General features: G+C 44.6%; 1 protein-coding gene across 1 annotated transcript in view; it reads left to right on the forward strand.

Moving 5' to 3' along the window:
• The first annotated feature begins 15,018 nt into the window (after positions 1-15,018).
• The window catches only part of ATP6V1H (ATPase H+ transporting V1 subunit H), a 147,802-nt gene continuing 144,263 nt past the window's right edge, over positions 15,019-18,557 (forward strand). The window contains exons 1-2 of the mRNA XM_044294499.1: positions 15,019-15,153; positions 17,401-17,462. The gene's annotated coding sequence lies outside the window, so the exon portion shown is untranslated. The remainder of the gene's footprint in view (positions 15,154-17,400; positions 17,463-18,557) is intronic.

The following is an 18,557-nucleotide window of genomic DNA, read 5'->3' on the forward strand; positions in this document are numbered from 1 at the left end:
GTGTGAACTTAGGGTAATCTTTAGGAACATCACTAATTAAGGGGGACTGGGCTAAACAAATCAATTAGAGGAATAGCAATCACAGACTGGAATTTTTTAACCCCTTAGTGACCAGTCTGTTTTGGGCCTTAATGACCAGGAATTGTTTTTTCATTTTTTCATCGTCGCTTTCCAAGAGCGGTAACTTTTTTATTTTTCAGTCTATGTAACCATATGGGGGCTTTGCAGGAAAAGTTGTATTTTTTAATGGTGCATTTTGGGGTAAACATAACTTCTTTCTGGGAGGGGGGATAGGAAAAAACAGCAATACTGCACCTAAGTTTTTACGTTATAAATTTTGCTGGGTTCATTTTTTGGCATAAATAACATGATAACTTTATTATTTGGGTCAGTACGATTACAGCAGTACAAAATATATATAGTTTTCTTTACATTTTACTACTTTTGTGCAATATAACCCTCCTTTTTTTAAAAGAAGAAAATGATTTTGCATTGCTGCATCCCAAGACACATAACTTTTTTCTTTTTCTTTTCACGAAGCTGTGTGTGCTTGATTTTAGCAGGACAACTTATAGTTTTCATTGGTATCATTTTGGGGTACATAAAACTTTTTGATCGCTTTTTATTCCGTTTTTTTTATGGTAACTAAGCAACAAGCAGCAATTTTGTTTAGTTTTTTTAAGACTTTCACTGTGCAGGATAATTTACATGATATCTGTGTAGTGCAGGTTATGGATGTGATGATCCTAAACGTGGAGATTTTATTTTTGCTATTTTTTCCTTTGAAAAGCGTTTATTTTAATAGAAAAAAAATGCTTTTTTACTTTATAATTTTTTTTATTTAATACAGTGTTTTTTTTTGTTTTTTTTTTACTTTTTAACCATTTAATAGTCCCACAAAGGAACTATAATATGCGATTTTTTGATTGCTTCTAAAATACATTGCACTATTCCTATAGTGCAATGCATTTTAATGTCAGTGCTATACTGACATTCACCAGCAGGCTGCACCACAGAGGAAAAAAGCGCTGGACACAGCAAACCGATGCTCTGTACCACTGCAGACGCCGGGAGGCCCATATATATATATATATATCTATATATATATACAAACCGGATTCCAAAAAAGTTGGGACACTAAACAAATTGTGAATAAAAACTGAATGCAATGATGTGGAGATGGCAAATGTCAATATTTTATTTGTAATAGAACGTAGATGACAGATCAAACGTTTAATCCGAGTAAATGTATCATTTTAAAGAAAAATACGTTGATTCAAATTTTGTTGGGACAAGTAGCAATAAGAGGCTGGAAAAAGTAAATTTGAGAATAACGAAGAGCTGGAAGACCAATTAACACTAATTAGGTCAACTGGCAACATGATTGGGTATAAAAAGAGCTTCTCAGAGTGGCAGTGTCTCTCAGAAGCCAAGATGGGTAGAGGATCACCAATTCCCACAATGTTGCGCAGAAAGATAGTGGAGCAATATCAGAAAGGTGTTACCCAGCGAAAAATTGCAAAGACTTTGCATCTATCATCATCAACTGTGCATAACATCATCCGAAGATTCAGAGAATCTGGAACAATCTCTGTGCGTAAGGGTCAAGGCCGTTAAACCATACTGGATGCCCGTGATCTCCGGGCCCTTAAACGACACTGCACCACAAACAGGAATGCTACTGTAAAGGAAATCACAGAATGGGCTCAGGAATACTTCCAGAAACCATTGTCAGTGAACACAATCCACCGTGCCATCCGCCGTTGCCAGCTGAAACTCTACAGTGCAAAGAAGAAGCCATTTCTAAGCAAGATCCACAAGCTCAGGCGTTTTCACTGGGCCAGGGATCATTTAAAATGGAGTGTGGCAAAATGGAAGACTGTTCTGTGGTCAGACGAGTCACGATTCAAAGTTCTTTTTGGAAATCTGGGACGCCATGTCATCCGGACCAAAGAGGACAAGGACAACCCAAGTTGTTATCAACGCTCAGTTCAGAAGCCTGCATCTCTGATGGTATGAGGTTGCATGAGTGTGTGTGGCATGGGCAGCTTGCATGTCTGGAAAGGCACCATCAATGCAGAAAACTATATTCAGGTTCTAGAACAACATATGCTCCCATCCAGACGTCAACTCTTTCAGGGAAGACCCTGCATTTTTCAACAAGATAATGCCAGACCACATTCTGCATCAATCACAACATCATGGCTGCGTAGGAGGAGGATCCAGGTACTGAAATGGCCAGTCTGCAGTCCAGATCTTTCACCTATAAAGAACATTTGGCGCATCATAAAGAGGAAGGTTCAACATTGAAGGCCCAAGACGATTGAACAGTCAGAGGCCTGTATTAGACAAGAATGGGAGAGCATTCCTATTTCTAAACTTGAGAAACTGGTCTCCTCGGTCCCCAGACGTCTGTTGAGTGTTGTAAGAAGAAGGGGAGATGCCACACAGTGGTGAAAATGGCCTTGTCCCAACTTTTTGAGGATTTGTTGACACCACGAAATTCTGATTCAACATATTCTTCTCTTAAAATGGTACATTTTCTCAGTTTAAACTTTTGTTCCGTGATTTCTGTTCTATTCTGAATAAAATATTAGAAGTTGGCACCTCCACATCATTGCATTCAGTTTTTATTCACGATTTGTATAGTGTCCCAACTTTTTGGGAATCCGGTTTGTATATGTATATGTATCAACTATAAGTCGGCTGAGATACATTTGAAGCACCACTAAGTCGCCTTGAATACCCGACCCCGGCAATAAAATCTGTATTGGATATATACGTCTCTTTATATGTCACAATCAGAGGCCAGCTGTAACCAGGTACCTAATCATGAAAGGACTGAATGTGAATGTATACTACTTTAATGTAAGTTGGAGGCTCATGCATATTATATTATTTCACAGGTGGCTGCCATTATAAGAAGATATTGGGTATACTACCCGCGTCTATGATACGCAAGTAGGCAACTTTCTATCAACGTCATATACTATCATTTCAAATATCATTTAAATATTAAGGCACTACTTATACCCCTATCATTTTCTATGTAATTTGTCCCCTGAGGAACCCAAAGACAACAAGGGTGAAACGCGTTGGAACGAGGAAGTCATCAATTTAGATGGCACCCTAATGTTTCTTGTATTTAAGAGATATTGGTGTCACCAATTTTGGTTGACGCAAAACACTCTGCTATATTAGAGGATGGTTTCTTTGTGCTATTTGAATATTGACAATGAGAATTTATGATCACAATCAGGAGATGGATTGATTACTACATTACCTATCTCTGGATCTTTGTCTTATAATATCTATATATATCTTTCATAATATATTTGTTTTTGTTTTTTGCAATTAGTCGCTAGGTATCCTAATAATGGTTTATTAATAGGATAGCATATATCAGCTATTAGGGACATCCCTAATCAGGGCCATCCTAGGGTATCCAGGAGGTTCCCGATACGGGATCGCCCCGATCGGGGCGGCCATTCCGTTTATAGGCAGGGTATAAATAGTGAGGGGGTCAGCTATAGGGAGAGAGCCCATAGCTTATTACTAGGCCCCATCCCTGCTATGCACTAACCCTATTATCAAGTACTAACCCAGCGCTATTGCTACATTTTTTATGTTTGTTCATTATTTTGTTCTATGTTGGAGGGTCTGTTGTGTATATTTATTTTAGATAAATATTAAAAGCTAAGTTTTAAGGGTGGTTGCCTGTGAATTTAAGTACTAGATTTTGCCAACTTATACTAATCAATACCTTCAGACAGGTTATAGTCTGTACTGTGATACTCCCTGCACCACAGAGGAGCAACCTGCTGGGAAATGCTGGTGGCAGGCTTGGGGCCTACACTGGGCCCTGGCCTGCCGGCACTGAAATGAGCACCTCGCAATCTCATTTGCGGGGTGCCGATGGGAGAGGGAGTCTGCTCCCTCTGTAGCCGCTTACATGCAGCGGCCTAGATCGATGCTTCTTCTATTTCCTGGCCATTAGTGCAGGAGCACGGCTCTCATGTGAGAGCCAAGCCCTCACGCACGGGAGGCGTATTGGTGGTCACTAAGAGGTTAAGGACTCTAGGATGGATGCCATCTGGACCCTTGGCCTTGTTTGACTTTACGTGTGCCAATTCATCAATGGCATCACCCTCCAACACTGAAGCTTCGCCCTTACAACTACCGGACATCCAATATTCGACCATAAGGATGCATTCACACAGTGTGTTTATTTTGCGGACTGCAAACAGTGGATCAACAAATCACAGGCACCGGCCGTGTGCACCCCATATCAAGGTGCGGGCCCATTGTCTTCTCGGGGTCTGCAATCTGCATTTTGCAGCTAAAGACACAGCATGTCCTATCTTTTTGTCATGCCTTGCCCTGTGAATGTGCGAAGGTCTGTCAGACTGGCTGCACATGTCTGACTTCTCTGTTTGTTTTGATTTGGGTTTGAGCTGGATCCACCTTCCCTCAGGTGTACTGGGTTTCATTGTTAGGCTATTTATCCCTCCTTCCCCCAGTGGCCTGTGCGGGTTATAGTTCTTTCCTAGGAGCTCTTGATGTGTGGTGGATCGTCTGCTCCAGCTCTGCTCAAGATAAGTCCTCTCCGTTATTCCCCTTTGTGTGTTTTATCTAGGCCTCTAGAGAGACACTTGCTTTCTCCTGGTTTGAAGAAACAGGTTGCCTCTTCCCTTTTTTCCCCTGCTGCTTAGGGTTTGCCCAGGGTGTTTAGGTTTATGCATGAGGGCATGTGCATATCCACCATAAGGGTATGCACATGGGCACAGCAGTCTAGGGAAAGCTTTTAGGGATCGCTAGGAGGTGACCCTTTTCTCACTAGCTTTTGGGCCTAGTCGTTTGTTCTGTTTGTTTTCCTATGTTTGGTTATTTCCCCGCTTACCTACCTATCGTGACACTTTTGCGGCGCGGACCTGGAAGCACCATAGACTTCAATTTGTTGTAAAAGTGGCTGTGTGATGGCTGGTACTTAAACGGCCGTCATACAGCCAGTTTTCACGTGTAAATGTAACCTTACACAACTATGCAATAATACAGAGCATAAGAAGAAAAATAACAAGCGGAAAATAGTTCTGCAGCAATCTGAAACATTCCTGTATTTTACTAATGAACGTGTAAGAGATTTCCAGTGCCATATTTATCTTGGCGTTAAAATAAAAAAATAATTGACAGGCAAAGAATTATCTCAGCTTGAGGAATAAAAGCAGATTCTCCATAAGCTGTCATAGCTACAAAATAAAGCATGCTTTGTTCATCTCGGCCACTGTTTACCTGCCCTCTCATAAGGAAAGATAAAACGTTGGAACACAGACTAGGAATAAGGCTGTCAAGATCAAAAGCAAAGGCAAGTATCTAGCATCATTGAGTACATAAATCAGCAGAATGCTTTATTAGCACTAAAGTGAATGTGCCCAAAAATCTATCTTATCCGAGAAATTTGAAGCTCCACTAAGATATGACAGTGGCACTGATGGTATATCCACAGTCCTGAAAAGAGAGTGCTCTAGGTAAGGGCTCATGCACATGCCGTTGTCCGGCCGTGGCCGTATTATGGCCCGCATACAGCGGGTCCGCAATACACGGGCACCGGCCGTGTGCACCCCGCATCGCAGATGCGGATCCATTTAGTTGGTGTTTCTGTCTTTTCCTTCAAAAACTAGATTTTTACCCTCTAATCGTTTCATTTCCTTTTTCTTTGCAGGTTTGGTTTCTAATTTTTAGTCATATTTTCCTTAACAGCCTGAGTAATACGTTTATCCAAAAAAAAACAATCTTACGTTTGTTTCTGACAGATACCAAAGGTGTCTCTTAGCTACTGTGAGAGCACTTTTTTTAACGTCTGCATCTGGGTAAGCGCTCAGAAGCTGATAAAATGTGCCACCCTTTTCATTTATATGTATTTACATTTAGTCATTGACTACTAGTTGCCTCATCTTGCCATGTGTTTTTCTTATTATTAAAGCTTAGCTTTTATTAGATGAAATTAAATTAGTATTCTTATCTAACCATAAGGGGTTAAAAAACTAGCAGGTGATCCCCTATTCCAGTGCTTTGTTACATATATCTTCACTTGGGCTGGTAGCTGCGCACTTAGCTCCAGATCTCCCCCAGTATTTGTATCATTTTTTTCTTTCAAAGTATTGCACTTTATTAGGTACACCCGATCCCCTGAAGACGCCAGGTAGCTGGCGAAACATGTCGGGTGGCAGTGCATGAGGCAATTTTAATTACATAGCTGTACCTAATAAAGTGCAATACTTTGAAAGAAAAAAATGATATATACTGGGGGAGATCTGGAGCTAAGTGCGCAGCTACCAGCCCAAGTGAAGATATATGTAACAAAGCACTGGAATAGGGGATCACCTGCTAGTTTTTTTTAACCCTTTATGGTTAGATAAGAATACTAATTTAATTTAATCTAATAAAAGCTAAGTTTTAATAATAAGAAAAACACATGGCAAGACGAGGCAACTAGTAGTCAATGAAAAAATTTAAATACATATATTTAAGCCTCTACATGTGTAGGGTTCATATTTAAAATAACCCGTTTCATTCCTTTCAATTCTCGTTGAGGAATATTCAACTGTTTAGTGAAGAGGACAATTTTAAGCGCATATATTGCCTTTGCCATCCACCTTGCTTGATGCAGAGCCCCCGGGATCCTGAAACTGAAAGTCGTTTTTAGACCAACCTCCTAGGTACAGGAGTGAGAGTAGTAATAAAAGTGATCAATGTGTGCAACCCCTAAATATTATCAGATCTTTATGAAATTTGGCGTATATATCTAATACATCACTGAGATTCGGAGCGTAAGCAAAGTCATATGAAAATCACATCTCTGGAAAAATGAAACACCCTAATAACCATGCTATAGAATGGTTTTTGACACCCCTCAAAAAGACCACCTGTTTGACAATACCATCTCTTTATCTAAAAAGATTTCCTGTGATGCATACTGGTCCTTTAATGCAGTTTTGGGTGGTCAGAAGGTTTCACTGTTGAGGGCATTGCTCATCCTCTATGCTGTTCTCACTTTAAGGTTCTCATACGGAGTAAAAACAATGTGCATTTTGGCAAACTCCGAGCACTGCTGAGCCGCATCCTGATAAAGCCAAATTACCCCTAGTAAAAATAGACTGGAAAAGAATGCCACCACACAGTATTAATGCCCACATTGTTCCCCCTTCACAGGTTATGTCCAGATATGTGGCCCCTCACAGTAGGTATGCCCAGCTGTGCCCCCTCACAGAATTATGCCCAGCTGTTCCCCCTATGCCCAGCTGTTCCCCTTTCACAGGTTATGCCTAGCTGTGCCCCCTTACAGAATTATACCTAGATGTGCCCCTTCACAGAATTATGCCCAGCATTGTGTCCCTTCACAGGTTATGCCCAGCTGTGCCCCGTCAAAGAATTATGCCCAGCTTGTGCCCCCTCACAGAATTATGCCCAGCTGTGCCCTGTCAAAGAATTATGCCCAGCTTGTGCCCCCTCACAGAATTATGCCCAGCTGTGCCCCCTCACAGAATTATGCCCAGCTGTGCCCCCTTGACAGGATTATGCCCAGCATTGTGACCCCTTCACAGGAAGGTAAAAAAAAAAAAAAAAAAACTCCACATACTCACCTTGTTCCTAGCAGCAGGATATATCGGCTGCTCTGATCTGTGTAGGAGCTGAGGCTGACTGATGCCCCCCCCCTTCCCCAGTGTGGAGTGTCGGCAGGGAGAGGAATGATGAAGCAGGGAGCCAACCGCTCTCTGCTTCATCATTACAAGCAATTGTCTCTGCTTCCTATGGTAGCAGGGACAGCTGACTGAAAGCGGGACATACCTCCTCTGTACCCGGACCGCCAATGAAATCCGGGACTATCCTGCCAGATCCAGGATGGTTGGCCCACGGCAGCTCTGCAGAAAGGCGCAATATTACCTGGAGAACTTTCTGCTTTGTTTGGAGTTCTAGCACTTTTAGCTCCAACCAGAGAGGGAAGGGATGACTGAATTAGAGCATCACACTTTACACTGATGGGTGCAATGCTCTTCTGTTGGCATCTTCATCTACGCGAGAGAACAATAGAGCTGGCATCCCAAATCTACATCTACTGTTAATAATGAGGATTAACTTGCGGATAAGATCTTCCCCTCACAGCAGCAGTAAACTGACAATGGATTGCCACTGTTTATATAGGAGTTATATCGCTCTGTTCTGACAGCTACAAAAGGAAAATATTTAGGTGGTCATTTATTAAGACCACCTTTTTAGACGCCGGTCCACTATAGCTGGCGGTGGATCCGCCGGAGTTACGCAGAGGCATAACTTTGGCGGCTCAACCGCCGCTTCTAAATGTGAGACAGCTTCCTGAAATACGCCTAATATAGGCGTATTTCTGTTTAGTAAATAGACCCAAAATCACAGAAATATAGTGGCCAATATGGGGGAACTGCTCAGACCCCAAACACTGTAGCGTGTTTCAGATTGGGGGAGCAGTCCCACCGCATGTGGACCGCAGCAAATGACCATCTCCAGCCAAAAATGCGTACAATGGAGGATGCCGGCGCGTACAATGGTGGTGCATGTGGACCGCGCCGGCATCCTCCATTGTACGTATTTTTTGCTGGGGATGGTCGTTTGCTGCGGTCCACATGCGGTGGGACTGCTCCTCCAATGAGAAACACGCTACAGTGTTTGGGGTCTGAGCAGTTCCCCCATATTGGCCACTATATTCCTGTGATTTTGTTCCATATGTATTGAATGTGCCTTTACCTGGCATTTAAACATTCTTTTGCACCTGGTAGCCTCCATCACACGGTCTGATATAGGTGTGGCTTACAGTCTTGCTTTATTCACATTGCATTAGCTGTCCTGCTATGCGGTTGTGTGGAAGCTTGGCTGTGAGCTGGATTTCATCACCTTCAGACCGTGTTCACACCATAGTTAGCGTAGTGGTAGGACCCCTTGCCATGCTGAGAGACCGTGACGTGGTGCATGAGGGGCTCTGATGTGTTCCTGACAGGAATATATTGGCAAAAGTCTCAGCTTTTAATATCTGCTTGTATGACTAGCTAGTATAGTCAGTGGCATATCCGTTTGGTGGATTTTTTTTTCTGTGATTTATTTAGTAAATGGACCCCCTTAGTTTTTAATTTTCAGTTGTATTGTCAGAACCTTACCCAGCTACGTTCCTGTGCGCGGCTGCATACTTATTCCAGGAGGGTTGCTATGCTGACCAGCCAAACTCCGGCTGGACAGTCTATAAGTGAGCCTGAATGCCGGCCAATCAGGTACCTGGCTTGGTGTCCAATCCCAGAGCTAGACGGGGGATTTAAGTCAGGCTCTCACTGCTTGTCAGTGCCTGTGATTCCTGGCTCCTGTGTGCTGTTAACAGGTTGCCTTTCTGTTGAACCTTCCAGTGTCCTGACCTCAGCTTGTTTCAGGATTAGGCATTTACTGACTCTCTTAGCTTTGACTTTGGGTTGTTCTAGTCTTTTGCTACTCCTTGGCATCTGATTTGTCTGCTACCTGTGAGCGCACACCTGTTTTCTGCCGCCTTACTCCTTACTTACAGATGTAGCCTGGGTCCTTAGTAGGCTAGTCAAGACTGCCTACACTGCCATACAACCCCCTACCCACTCATGTAAAAAATATGAAAATAAAATACTTACTAGTGCTGGACATGAGAAAGAATCAAGAGTTTACTTTATAGAATGCCGCCTGGGCCTGATATGCCCCCTTAGTGCCCACACAGTAGATTCCCGTTCACAGCAGTGACGCCCCTTCAGTGTCACCACGCAGTAGCCATGCCCTTGTAGTGCCCCCACACATTAGTCATGTCCCCCTTACAGTAGTGCTGGCTCCTTAGTTGCTCACTACACTTACAGTAGTGCTGGCCCCTCAGTGCCTCCTTACTGTACTGAAGCCCCTGTAGTGTTAATTAAATAAAAAATGAATACTCACCTAGCCCCATTCCCTTGATTAACAACGTTCATCATGATATCCCCGGCTGATGCACTCTCCTACTCAGCTCAGCATTTGGGAGTGCAGCTTGCTGCTGAGGAGAGCACAGGCTGGGGAAAAGGCCTGGGACGTAATGGATGGCAGACACAGCAGCTGGACTTGGGCCTGGGTTCGGCTGCTACAGTATGTCTGTTACCCATTACGGCCCAGGCATCACTTGCCAGTAAACACACACAGTAACCAGCCATAGTGGTGGTTCTGCCCGTGAATAAGGCCTCTTTCACACGAGCGATTTTTCCGCACGTGACGTGAACGCATAGCACCCGCACTGAATCCTGACCCATTCATTTCAATGGGTCTGTGTACATGATTTTATTTTATTTTTTCACGCACTATAAAAGTGAATGGGGCTTCAGTGAAAAATGCATTGCATCCTGAAGCAAGTGAACGCAATTGCAGACAAAGCTGAATGAACTTGCTTGCAAAATGGTGCGAGTTTCACTGAATGCACCCTGAACACATCCGGACCTAATCCGTCACGCTGGTGAGAAAAAGGCCTAAGAGATGGTGACCCTGTTTTCCTTTCTTATCTCTGTATTCATACTAGGTATAGTATTGCCAAAATGAAAAAGAAAGACATTCAAAAATTCTTAAAGGGGTTGTGTCACTTCAGAAAATAGTATTTATCATGTAGAGAAAGCTAATACAAGGCACTTACTAATGTATTGTTATTATCCATATTGCTTCCTTTGCTGTCTGGATTCATTTTTCCATCACATTATACACTGCTCGCTTGCCCCCTTTTACAAATAAAAATAGGCCACAAAAAACATGTATGCTGGTTGCTAGGGAATGCGTGCTGGCTGCGGCCTTTCGTGTGTGAACAGTGCCTGTGTTTGTGGATACTCTTTTACTTGTTGGTGCCTGGTTCGTTTTGGGTTAATTTTCCCTGTTCCCTGCTATTTGATCCTGTGAGCTGTGGGTTTGGGGGTCAGTCTGTTTCCAGCCTTGCTGGGTGCAGGACCTATGCACCTGACCTGGGGATATTCCATCTGCCGTCTGTGTGGTCACCTAATGAGACATCAAGGTCTCCTTGCCTGGTTCTGTGTTTTGTGGTGCAGGTGTCTGTTCGCCCATGAACTAACTCCGCATGGGGAACAGGCATCTGCTAGTCCGGTTCTATGTCTTGTGTGCAGCTCTGTCTGTTCGCCCATGGACTAACTCTGCATGGGGAACAGGCATCTGCTAGTCAGAGTCTATGCTTTCAGTGAAAAGGTTTTGGGTTCTCTGGAGGGAGGACATCTAGTCTGTGTGCAGCTCTGCCTGTGACCGCCATGTGTCTTTTCGCATGGGGTTCAAGCATCTGCTTGTCTGCCTGTTTGGGCAGCTCTGCCCGTGACCGCCATGTGTGTCGCTTTGCATGGGGTCCAGGCATCCGCTTGTCTGCCTGTTTGGGCAGCTCTGCATGTGACCACCATGCATCCGTTCTGCATGGGGTCCAGGCACCTGCTTGTGTTCTGGTTCCCGTTTGTCTTGTCTGAACTGAGTCCTGTACGGTTGTTTTGTTTCCAGTTCATGTGGCTGGGTTCCAGTTTGTACCGTGTTTGTCTGGACCGCTGGTGCTTGCACCATCAGGCTCTGCAGGCAAGTGGCCAAGTGCACCGGGACTATCCTGGAGGTGCGACCAGTGAGCCCTTGGGTAAGTTCATTCCCACCATCAGGGGCTCTATAAAGAATGGGGCTCACTGAGTCTGCGGCTAATTTTAAAGAGGAAGCAGCACTCGCACTAGCATTGCTACCCCTTCAAATAACTGATTGGTGGGTGCAGGGAGTCGGACCTCCGCCGATCTAAGGATAGATCATGAATATTAAGCCAATACACACATATTACTTATTCAGCATTGTGAATGTTATAAAAAAAATAAAAACAAAACAAAAAATAACTATGGGGGAATTCTTGAAAAATATTCATAACCTCCAAATCATAGCCTTATAATGTTTTTGAAAAAATAAAAAAGTTATGGCTTTCAGAATATGGAGATGAACATATGATTCACCGATAGGCTGTCCTTAAAGGGGTTCTCTGGGAATAAAGAAAATGAAAATGCTTAAATATTACGGCTGCAGAGTGGCACAAGAGGCCACAATGACATTACCATGACCTCCTGCGTCAGGTCTCGCGTGATCATGTTAATGCATGAGACCCGACACAGGAGTGGTGATGTCATGTGGACTGCCTGTGTCAGCACAGACCACAGATTGGAAGAGGTCTCTGGCCTGCAGCACAGATAGCGGTGGGCGAACAGGAGTGAGGTGTCTGTTTTTTGTTTTTTTTTTACCCTAAGCAATGGTCTACTGGGGGCACCAAGGAAGGGGACGAAGGAGCATCATATATACCTGGCACTACAGGGAGGGGGATTCATTATATACTAGCACAAGGGTGAAGGGGAGCATCATATATACCTGGCACTTCGGGGAGGAGGATTCAATATATACTAGCACAAGGGTGAAGGGGAGCATTATATAATTATATACTGGCTATACAGGAGGGAGCATTATATACTGGCTGTACAGGGGGGAGCATTGTATACAGGGACAACAGGGGGATGGAAGAGCATTATATACTGATACTAGGGTGGGGGGAGCATTATATACTGGCACTAAGTTGGGGGGAGAATTATATAATTATATACTGGCTGTACAGGGGGGAGCATTATATAATATATAATAATATACTGTCTGTACAAGGGGGAGCATTATACAATTATATACTGTCTGTACAGGGGGAACATTATATAATTATATACTGTCTGTACAGGGGGAGCATTATATAATATATAATTATATACTGTCTGTACAGGGGGAGCATTATATAATTATATACTGGCTGTACAGGGGGAGCATTATATAATATATAATTATATACTGGCTGTACAGGGGGGAGCATTATACAATTATATACTGTCTGTACAGGGGGAGCATTATATAATTATATACTGACTGTACAGGGGGAGCATTATATAATATTATATAATTATATACTGACTGTACAGGGGGAGCATTATATAATATTATATAATTATATACTGACTGTACAGGGGGAGCATTATATAATATTATATAATTATATACTGACTGTACGGGGGGGAGCATTATATAATATTATTTAATTATATACTGACTGTACAGGGGGAGCATTATATAATTATATACTGTCTGTACATGGGGAGCATTATATAATTATATACTGACTGTACAGGGCGGGAGCATTATATAATATTATATAATTATATACTTGCTGTACAGGGGGAGCATTATATAATTATATACTTGCTGTACAGGGGGAGCATTGTATAATTATATACTGGCTGTACAGGAGGAGCATTATATTCAGGAAGAACAGGCATTATATACCGGTACTACGAGGGGACATTATATATATATACTGGCAATATGGGAGGCTGAGGAGCATTATATTCTAACACTACAGGGGCTATATATATATATTCTGGCACTACAGAGGGGGGGGGGGGGGGTGGGGGGAGGGGTTGGAGAAGCATTATATACCTGAACTATGGGGGAGCTATATAATACAGGGGGCACTACAGGAGGGGCATTATAAATATTGGGGGCACTGGTGGCATTATTACTACCAGGGATACTGTGTGGGCACAGTATAGAGGGCATTGCTACTAATGGATGCACTCTTGGGGAGTATTAGCAGTATTGAGGGGGACGATCTGTACGGCACTGTTATTTCTGACACTATAGTGCTTGTAGCCATGGGGGAGCACAGCGGCCACAGTATTTGGGGTAGCAGGATGACAGTGGCCTCTACACATTCGGGGGCTTATCTGATCTGTATACATTTTCTGCGACTGTGGCAAACAATCCACCCAAGGCCTCTTTCACACTTGCGTTGTCCGGATCCGGCGTGTACTCCACTTGCCGGAATTACACGCCGGATCCGGAAAAACCCAAGTGTACTGAAAGCATTTGAAGACGGATCCGTCTTCAAAATGCGTTCAGTGTTACTATGGCAGCCAGGAGGCTATTAAAGTCCTGGTTGCCATAGTAGTAGTGGGGAGCGGTATACTTACAGTCCGTGCGGCTCCCGGGGCGCTCCAGAATGACGTCAGAGCGCCCCATGCGCATGGATGACGTGCCATGCAATCACGTCATCCATGTGCGTGGGGCGCCCTGACGTCACTCTGGAGCGCCCCGGGAGCCGCACGGACAGTAAGTATACTGCTCCCCCGCTCCCCGCTACACTTTACCATGGCTGCCAGGACTTTAGCGTCCCGGCAGTCATGGTAACCATTCAGAAAAAGCTAAACGTCGGATCCGGCAATGCGCCGAAACGACGTTTAGCTTAAGGTCGGATCCGGATCAATGCCTTTCAATGGGCATTAATTCCGGATCCGGCCTTGCGGCAAGTCTTCAGGATTTTTGGCCGGAGCAAAAAGCGCAGCATGCTGCGGTATTTTATCCGGCTAAAAAACGTTCCGGTCCTGAACTGAAGACATCCTGATGCATCCTGAACGAATTTCTCTCCATTCAGAATGCATTAGGATAAAACTGATCAGGATTCTTCCGGCATAGAGCCCCGACGACGGAACTCTATGCCGGAAGACAAGAACGCAGGTGTGAAAGAGCCCCAAGTTGGACTTTTTTGACTGTTGCACGGCAGTACATTATATGAAATGTCGCCATGTAGCCTTATCGTTTTTCTGGGACACATGGACGTGCAGCCGTACCCTAAATGGCAAAACTAAAAAAGACAAACTATCCCTCAAAAAACAAGCCCCCATATAAGCATGGGCACGGAAAAATGAAAAAAAAAAAAAAAAAAAAAAATTATATGGCAGGAGGAAAAAATGAAAACCATAAAAACCTCCCAATATGTACTCCAGGGCACGGGGTATAAGAAGGTTAGGATGTTGGGAGGTGTAGTATTTCCACGGTGTGTGTACACTGACAGCAGCGCTGTATACATAACAGTAACTCCTCCCCCGCCCCTCCAGGAATCACGTGACCGTACTGTACCTGCTTCCGGGATCGAGTCACCTGACCCAGTTCCCGTCACATGACCGTGTTCCTCTTGTCAGCCGTAGCAGTGCAGCGGAGAGGTCACGGGTGTGAGGATCCTGCCGTCTGTCCGCTCCTGGCGCCGAGCCTGTGCTGGAGGTGAGTGACGGGCACACTGTGTGTTATCCGCTCTGTGCTGACGGGCTAATGGCGGCTGTGCGGCCTCCTGCGCCAGGGCTGGCCCGGCCTTGAGGATGCTGCTAGATGTCACGGGCTGTGCACGGTCTACACGATATACCAGTGCATTATGATGTATGTAGCAGAGCTGGGTTTGTCACTGCACAGATGTTTGGAGCTGTCTTTACCTGGAGTGAGCTTATTTTTTTCACTGTCTTCTTCGCAGCCTGCCTGTTGGCATAATAAGCCATGGTGGCATGCCCTGGGGGCATTATTGGATGACCCTGTCTTCCCATGTTAGCATTGCATGTAATGGAGCCTTGTAGAAGATGTAAACCTGTCCTGACGAGGGTCAGTGTCTTACTCCAATATATTAGAAGACCCCATATTTCAGGACTATGGTAAGTGGCAGACCATGTGTACGCCATAGGCTTAAAGACCCCCCCCCCCAATACTGGGATACTCAACTCTATCTGGTCTGAGGGCCACGTTGTCTGATTGATCCAGTCTAACGGGGCTCTAATACAAGCCTCTGCTGGTGCCTAAGGATGCGTTATTATACCCAAGACTGGCGTTTTATACCACTCTTTAACTCCTCCCTGCGCTGCTGGAGGATGCGCTTAATTTAAGATCACGCTCCGGCTTTGTGCGCCTGTAGTGCAGAAGTTTTTCGCCATCCTTTATGCCTGTTTCCCGGCAGAAATGTTAGTGAACTTGCCAGGCTATTCGCCCTCAGAGTGGCGAGAACGATGTCAAAGCTAGTGTTGAGCGAACTTGTGTTTTAAGTTCGGCGTCTAAAGTTCGGGTTTGGGTTATCGAAGCATCGCGTTATGGATTCCGCTACCACAGACCATAACGGAATTTAGAATCCATAACGCGATTCTTCGATAACCCGAACTTTAGTTGCTGAACTTAAAACACAAGTTCGCTCAACACTAGTCAAAACGCATCAAAAAGTTGCAAAAGGGGTCATGGGACTTTAACCCCAAAAAGTGGCATAGCGCACTCTGTAAATGACCCCCATTGACTCAGTATTCTGTACCTAATGCACAGCCAATGCAGGTGTGATTGAGGCCCTGGCTAACAGGGTGGTGCCACATAAAGCCCGGATCTCTTCTGGATGCCATGTTTCTGCTGAAGCTTTCATTTGTGGACCAGATATTTGACAAGTATGCGTCAGTGGGAGGAGGTCCGCTCAGCAGTCGGTGTCTCCTCAGAGCGCTCTGCTTGTGCATGGGAAAGTAAATGGCAGAAGGATTTTGCGTTGTCTTCCATAGGCATGCAGTTACAGATTTCTCTGGGTGACACAACTAATATGACTGCCTTTACACCTCTCCAGGTGGTTGTCACCCAGCTTTCCCAGGCCCCACAATAGCAAATCTGCCTTATGTTTTACTTATGCGATTGACCAAAACCGCCTGCTCTGCCACTGCCTGGCCCTCTCAAATCAATCCATTTTTGCCCACAAAAATGAGTGGAGCTTTGTGCAACAAGAGCAATGGTGATGCCCTCATTGCACCAAAGGCCTAATTTGCATATTAAGCAAAAGCACTATTATTCAGAAATGGGGCCTCGAATCAACAAAGGAAGAACAGTGCTTTAATCGGGTGAACCCCAGCTAGGTGTCTGTACAAACAGTTGGATAGGGAGGTCACTGGTGACAGAGCCCCTTTAATAGGGTACCCGCTACAGCTGGTCATTGGCTGCAGTGGTGACATGCCCCTGTTTTGTAATGTTAACACTGCACCAGAAAGCGATGTTACGGGAGTGAGTGCCACTTTTTATGTTTAAACATCACACTCAGAACTATAAAATATTTCATTTTATAGCAGAATACCCCTTTAACTTGTAGGTGTCATTTAAAAACTGTTTCACATGTCAAATGTTTTGATTGGTGCGGATCCGAGCGCTGAGACCTCCGCTAGTCGGGGTGGCAGAACTGCTCAGCTGGGCCCTGTACCTGCTCGCTAGCCAAAGGTGGGCCCAAAGCCTATGAGAATAGGGAATGATTGATTTGGGGGAACAGTCCACCTCTCTGAAGAATCTATGAAAAGTCAGAAGAAAAGCACCTCGCGTCCCCCCTCCTCTATGCCGGGAGGAATATGTGACTGGTTTAATAGCGCATGTGAGCACGAGATCCTCTCGCTGTGGTTAAGAAGCACACCGACTACTATCTTCATGAACAATGCTGCCTTTCACTATAATAATAATAATTTTTTTTTTCTGTAGGACACGTTCATTTTTACCAGCACCGCCACAATCCTGATCCTCCTGCTTGTTACTTGTTAGAGGTAAGACTGAGAGCTAGAAAGAACCCGTCCTGGTGTGGACATCATGGTCCTCCCCTCAGATGAGTGTTTACAGGAAACAGACGGGTTGTTGTACCATCACAGGACTCTCCCGGTTGTGAAGGACACGAAAAATGAGAGGGACTTTGTATCAACCGCACTTATTATGTCTGTTCTTTAATTACAACAATCCCCTGGTATAGGGTTAATGACCCCGCCCCCATTGTAAATTACACGTCAAGGAGGAGTAAGTGACCCTGTAAATAGGCGAGGCTACAAGGAGAGTTCTGATATTCTTAACCATTTATCTTAGGGTACACCATCACTTATAATATACATAATGATAACAAATCTCATCAATTTAAAGGAAATTTTTTAATAAATCACTTTAGTTTTCAGTTCTTTGCTAAGTGCACTAGAGATATTCAGGAGGTGGATACAATCTAAAAAAGTAGGGCTCTTTCACACCTGCGTTCTTGTCTTCCGGCATAGAGTTCCGTCGTTGGGGCTCTATGCCGGAAGAATATTGATCAGTTTTATCCCCATGCATTCTGAATGGAGTGAAATCCGTTCAGGATGCATCAGGATGTCTTCAGTTCAGGACCGGAACGTTTTTTGGCCGGAGAAAATACCGCAGCATGCTGCGCTTTTTGCTCCGGCCAAAAATCCTGACTTGCCGCAAGGCCGTATCCGGAATTAATGCCCATTGAAAGGCATTGATCCGGATCCGGCCTTAAGCTAAACGTCGTTTCGGCGCATTGCCGGATCCGACGTTTAGCTTTTTCTGAATGGTTTCCATGGCTGCCAAGACGCTAAAGTCCTGGCAGCCATGGTAAAGTGTAGCAGGGAGCGGGGGAGCAGTATACTTACCATCCGTGAGGCTCCCGGGGCGCTCCAGAGTGACGTCAGGGCGCCCCATGTGCATGGATGACGTGATCGCATGGCACGTCATCCATGCGCATGGGGTGCTCTGACGTCATTCTGGAGCGCCCCGGGAGCCGCACGGACTGTAAGTATACCGCTCCCCTGCTCCCCGCTCCTACTATGGCAACCAGGACTTTAATAGCGTCCTGGGTGCCATAGTAACACTGAACGCAT

This window comes from Bufo gargarizans, chromosome 5 (assembly GCF_014858855.1).
Source record: "Bufo gargarizans isolate SCDJY-AF-19 chromosome 5, ASM1485885v1, whole genome shotgun sequence".
NCBI classification, from domain to species: Eukaryota; Metazoa; Chordata; class Amphibia; order Anura; family Bufonidae; genus Bufo; species Bufo gargarizans.